Source organism: Arachis ipaensis, chromosome B04, assembly GCF_000816755.2.
Source record: "Arachis ipaensis cultivar K30076 chromosome B04, Araip1.1, whole genome shotgun sequence".
Classification (NCBI taxonomy): domain Eukaryota; kingdom Viridiplantae; phylum Streptophyta; class Magnoliopsida; order Fabales; family Fabaceae; genus Arachis; species Arachis ipaensis.
Window position 1 is genome coordinate 25,980,766 of NC_029788.2, and position 6,405 is coordinate 25,987,170.

Below are 6,405 nucleotides of genomic sequence, written 5' to 3' on the forward strand. Positions count from 1 at the left end.
TAAAATAGAATAATAAATAAATTATAAATAAACATCTTAAAATATAATTATAGTCTAATATAAATTTTAATGTTTTCCAAATATAAAGTATTACATCAACCAAAATCTAATATAACCTTTGATTTCATAATTATTAACAATTTATCATTCATTAGTCATTATATGTCACTATTGAACTTATTAAAATAGTCACAAAAAAAAAATCACTGAATTAACTAAATCAATAACAAATATTCGATCATCTACTCATAGCTAAGCTCAGCATCATAGCATGACAAATCAGCAACAACCAATAATGTAACCAGAAATTTCCAATCTCAATGGGAAGATACCAAGCCATCATTGAATCAGAAGGCAAAGAACTCTTGCTGTTGATGTTGTTGTTATTGATTTCATCCAATCTTGATCTCATCCATGAAAAGGGCCAATGAAGGGTGACAAGCCTCATCAAGCTCCTTTGCTTGCCATTCTTGGGGCTGCCAGCATTCTTCTTTGAGGTAACATGCCATTTTCACTCCCTATAAACAACTGGACATCAGAGACATTCTCTTAATAACTTGATATGAAGTAAAGTAGCATTAGAAGTTAGAACATGGGGTATCCTTCACAGTTCAAGATTCAGTGTGGCATCTATCTATCTATCTATCTATCTATCTATCTATCTATCTTATAACAAAATTTTTAGCCAAATTTTAACAAAGTTTTAACACATTCTTAATACAGAGTAATAAACTTTTCCAAATCTTCCTAAAGTTAAGCATATTAGAAAAAGAAACCCAACTTTCAGGAGCCAGTAACAAAATCATGAAATTTGAACAATATCAAATACAGACCAAAACCATAATAAGAATTCAAAAAAATTAATGTCTAATCTTATTATTCATAAACATATTCAAAAAGGACGGATACTCACAAATTTAGCATGATTTTAAAGTAGAACAAGAATGAGGGCAGATGAAATCAGTGGTAACATGATGGTAAGGCACGATAGAGGCAGCAACAGAGGTAGTAGCACTGGCGGCCGTCTTCGAGCTCAAACACGGCAGAAGCAGCAAAGGCTTAACCCTTCGCGTGCCTCCTCCCGCGACCTCCACCCCTTCTTTCCCCTTCGCAGCGCGACGCGACGGCAGAGGAGAGTGGAGCATATGCGACGCGACAGCAGAGACGAGCTGCGACGATGCTGAAATAGTAGGGACGGCGGTTGGACCAGATTCGACGGTGGCGGTGACACAGCTTGAAGAGGAGAGTGATGGAGGCTAGGGTTCGAGCAAACGAAGACCAGCGAAGCAGCAAATGACGGCGAGCTCGAGGAAGACTCACCGATTTTTGAATGAGTGAGAAGCGCGGACGATCGGACGAAAACACGGTGGTGCTTGAGAGCAATGAACGGCGGCGCTGAGCCCTGTGGCGATGGGGGACTTATAACCTAGGGTTGTGTTTTGGGGAGAAAGATTGAAGAATGGCTCGAGGGGTTGATGCTCAGGAGACCTGGCCATTTCATTTTCTATCAGAATGGAAAACGACGCCGTTTTTCAAAACCGGCCAGGTCCCGGTTTGGTCCGACCGATCAGTTCTCGGTCGGTTTAGCGGTTTGAGAATGGTTTTGATTCTGACGGTTTTTGATGTGGAACCAAACCGTAAAAGTCACCGATTTGTGGTTAAACCGATCAGATCGGCCGGTCCGGTCTGATTTTCAGAACCATGAGTATTGTCCACTTCAGGCGTGCCATAAGGAAGATTGGGCGTGGTACACTAGCCCATGATTACCTTGTCCAGTGTTGATTCATCACAAGCCCAACCTTAAAGATTTGATTTTGAATTGAAGATTAAAGAAGATTCTGTAATTAATTAGTTTTGAATTCCTTTTGATTCTGTTTGCAATTTAAGATTTAAATTAGTTATAGACTATCTTAATTATTCTGATTAGGATAAAATACTAAATTAGTTCCATATGTTTGGGGGTGAATCCTATTTTAATCCCAAAAATTTAAACTATCTTATTAACATCCAAAATAGTTTTGATTAGCCTCAATCAAGTCCTGCCGTTAAGTCATAGTGAAATTGGTAACGGCGTGTCTGACATGGTCAACCTGGTACACACGCTCGATTTAACCATTGAAAGCAAGATAAAAAAAGAAATTAGGGTCAATAAGTAAACCCTAAACCCTCAATATTGTTATTCATCGTCTTCTCAAGGTTTGCATAGCAGCAGCAAGATTTGTGGGAGAAGGAGGACGTGTTTTGTGGGGAGAGACCAGTGTTGTAGATATCCTCTACAGCGGAGAACTCAGGAAGAAGATTCTGGAGATGCATCAAATATCAGGTAAGTGTCCTCTTTGTAGTCTCTTCTTTCGATTCATCGCTGGTTGCTAGTGTATGGAGCTTTTTAACTATTTGGTATCCTCTTTTTGGTTTTCTGAGAATAGATCGGAGAAGAATGCGAGTATTTTTCTTGGGCAGAGGCTGAAGGGCAAGACCCAAAAATTCAAAGACTGAGGAAGAAAGCAAGTGTATTGAAGGAAAACCTACAGAAAGTTGAAAGAAAATTTGCATTGGCACTTGCTGTTAGAGTTCTTGGATGGATAACAACTGGGTTGTTGCTATATGATTGATTTAATTATGCAAGACATATGAGTTTGACATACATTTGAATTGCTGCAAGATTTAGAGTTGTTATTTAAGGTGATAATAGTTATGTTTATCCATTTTGCTAAATTTGTCCCTATTTTGATACGAATGTATAAAGGTATGTGTTGTAAACATTGTCAATTATTGAGTAAAATAAAAAAATGAGTTTTTGAAAATTGACATACATTTTTTAGCAGTGTAACATTTTAAATCAGTTTGACAATTAATAAGTAGAAGGCTTAAAGAAGCAATTCACATAATTATACTCTTGAAAATAACTTTTAACCATTGATATGGGAGAAGTCTTAAAGTAGCTTCTTTAAAGAATTACAATATCAAAAGAAGTCTTAAAGTAGCTTGACATAACTAGAAAAATAACAACACAAAAGATAACCATTAAAATAGAAGTCTTAAAGCAGCTTCTCTAAAGTATTACAGGTCCAAAAGCTCTTGGTCGTTGCCTCTTTCATTGCAAAACATACGTTAATCATAGTACTATAAATTCATCCCAATGCTTTCCAGGCCCTAGGTGGTGTTTTCGCCATGTACTTCAAGATCCTTCTTAATGGACTATTAATTGTTATTATGGATGGCTGGGATTGACTGTTGCTACTGGTGCATTTAGCTCTCTTTGAGGAGGTCTGTGACTGTTGGGTCCCTACATCTTGTGCATTGCTCTTCCTCTTTAGTTGAGTTTTTGTTACTGCTTTTGCTGTTGCATTTGCTGCTATTTTGATGGAGTTTCTAGTCCTAGTTGTGCCAGCACTCTTCTTGGATGATTGAGCTGCATTATGCTACAACCAATAACATAAAAAACAGAGATATCAAGAAATTGATATTATTCCAATACATAGTTTAAATTAGTTTCAATTTGTTTCAGTCCATACAATTAATTCCAATCCTTACAATTAAATGACGTCCATGCAATTTTTACCTTTTTGCTGAGGCCTCCACCTTACATTTTCTAGGATAGGTTCTTTTGTTTTGACCAAGTGCAAAACAGTAGGAGCATTTTTGTTGTTGTCTTTCCCTGGATAATTTTAACAGTGGTCCAGTGTTCTGTGGCTCATCACCAGCCTTGTTCCTACTTAATTTAGGGTGTTCTATTGGTTTCCTAAAGACTGATGGCAGCACATCATCATTCTGAGTCTGTTCACTAGATTTGGTCCATTAACAAGGTAGATTACATGTTGATAGCAGTCCATATAGGTCTCTTTTTTATAGTAATTCTTCACATAGTTCTTAACATCTAAACATATTTTTCTAATGCAACTCATGGCATGCTCACAAGGATAACTTGTTAGATAAAAATTTCTAGAGGAATACTCATGGTTCTTTAAGTCCACAACAAATTTGTCCCTATTACCTTGGCTACTGGGCAGTTCATACTTGTGTCTACCCGCATAGATGGCCATCCACTCCCCACCCTTATCAAACTTTCTTTCAAATTTTTTATTTATTTTTGGCAAAATATCTCCACCATATGTCAGTATACTTTGTCTATTATCAGCCCATCTATTCATAAGATAAACTCTAATATCTTCTAATATAGACACTATGGGTTTTTCTCTAGCCTCTATTATAACAAATAGAGTTAAAATATTCACACATGTTGTTTACAAGTGCATCACATCTAGGTAAATAACTAAACCTGGACTTGCTCCAAAACTTAGCAAGAATCTCCATGGAATGCTTATAAGCTCTTTGATCAACCATATGAATCTCTTTCATTCTTCTCTCCCACTCCTGGACATATATTGCCTTTGTAGCCTTTCACATCATCATTTTTAGCTGAACATCTGGGTACCTTTTCCTAAAATTACTATATAAGTTTCTGACACAAAACCTATGATCTATGCCAGGCGGCAACTCATCAAAGATAGAAATCAATCCTTGGACACAAAATTTAAAAATAGAACAAGTCAATAACATCACAATTTGAAGTAAATATCCTATGACATAAACAAGAACCAAGTAATCAAATTAAATGAGGATTACCTTTTGTTGATTGCTCATGAATGTACACCTTCTGATTTTATCAACACCCAAATCATCATAGAAATTCAACAAAAACTCATGTCCATGAGTCTTTTGTCTCTGCTTCAACAATAGCATATACAATTGGCAAAATCTGATCATTGGGGTCCCATCCAGCTGTTAGAAGTTAACTCCATATGGAGTCTTGTTGAAACATCCATCAAGGCAAATCATGGGTCTACACACCATCAATCTCCTTTTGCAAGCATCTAAGCAGATATAGATCCTCTCAAAGGTTGGTCTCATGTCCTTACTAGGGATTGGTGTCTCTAATTGAAACTCATGAGGTCTCTAAACTTGTATACGAACAGTGGTACCCAGATTTAACCTCAGTAACTCAGCAGTATAGTCATGTATCTTCTTATATTGCTCTCCATAAGTACCATTAATTTCATCCAATGCTAACTGCTTCACTCTGGCAGCTTCGGACTTTGTGAGGTCAACATTCCACTTACTATGAGCTTTCTTCATCAAAGTTCTCAACTTGATCTTTGGATTCTTACAAATCTTCATAAATGCCTTGCTAAGTCATTGAGAACTCATGATTCCAATTTTAATGGCTTTGCTACATGTGTATTTTTTATAACAGGTGGTCAACTGCCATGTATCCTCCCTCTTCATCTTATGGCAGTATGCAAACCACCTGTATCCTTCTTGGCATACTGCCTTATACCTACGGCTATCACATTTTGAGAACCATAATCCTCTATCATTGTGCGCAATATAGCTAGTTACACATTCCTTAAAAGCATTCCTATTTACATACATTGTGCTAACCTCCCATTTATACTCCTTCATATTCTTCAAATTTTTGTGCAAAAGGTACTTCCTCAACAAAGGAACCCCTTCATCATCACTTACAGGTGTTGCCAGGGCATCTTAGGCTAGTTTCACTAGCCTATTGCTTTATTTTTAATAGGTTTTATGCACTTTCTTGAGATATAAGTAAGAAATTAGGTTAGAAATTTATGTATGCCTAGATTCATCTAACCATGGTTAATTTGATACAATTTTATGAGAATTATACTATAATTACTTGTGTGCTAAGAATGATGAGAATTCTCATGACTTTAACAAAGCTTTGATGCATGTATTGGTTGATGATAGCTGAAGAAAAGCATAGAAGGAAGTTGAAGAAGGAGCATGGAGAAGATGAAGGAGTAGCAACGTTGGTGGCCAAGTTGGACCACCAACGTTGCCTCAAACGTTGAGAAGGAAGCAGAATAAGATTCTGCATAATCTGCTGGTGTCCACATTGGAGAGAATATTGGCAATCCAATGTTACCCCCAACGTTGTGAATAAATGAGCTTTCAGGAGATTTTGAAAAATCTACAGTGATGCGCACGCGTGCTGTACGCGTACGCATGGATTGGAAATTATGGCAATCCACGCGCACGCGTAGTTGACGCGTACGCATGGATGGGTAATGTTGGACCCCAAACGCTGCCTCCAACGTTGGTGGCCAACGTGCGTGATTGTGATCTCAAAATTCTGAATTTGAAAACGCACAACGACGCGCACGCGTCTATGGCGCATATACGCAGGCTTGACTTTTGAGAATTCACGTGCACGCATACAGCACACGCACGCGTGGATAGGCCAATGTTAGAGGGAATGTTGCTAGTCCAACGCTAAGGGCAACGTCTTCTAAATGCTTTTAAAACTGGAAAATGGGATTTTTGCATCCACGCACACGCGTGGATGCACATTCTGACCCCAAAGGCGCATATGCGCAAGGC

General features: G+C 37.8%; 1 long non-coding RNA gene across 2 annotated transcripts; it reads right to left on the reverse strand.

Moving 5' to 3' along the window:
• Nucleotides 343-1,698, reverse strand: LOC110270992. Of its 2 annotated transcripts, none has more exons than XR_002360863.1 (2): nt 914-1,698; nt 343-518 (listed from the first exon to the last, which is right to left on the reverse strand). It is a non-coding gene; the product is annotated as an uncharacterized LOC110270992 (long non-coding RNA). The 2 variants fall into 2 exon arrangements; XR_002360862.1 differs by having other exon boundaries at nt 343-528.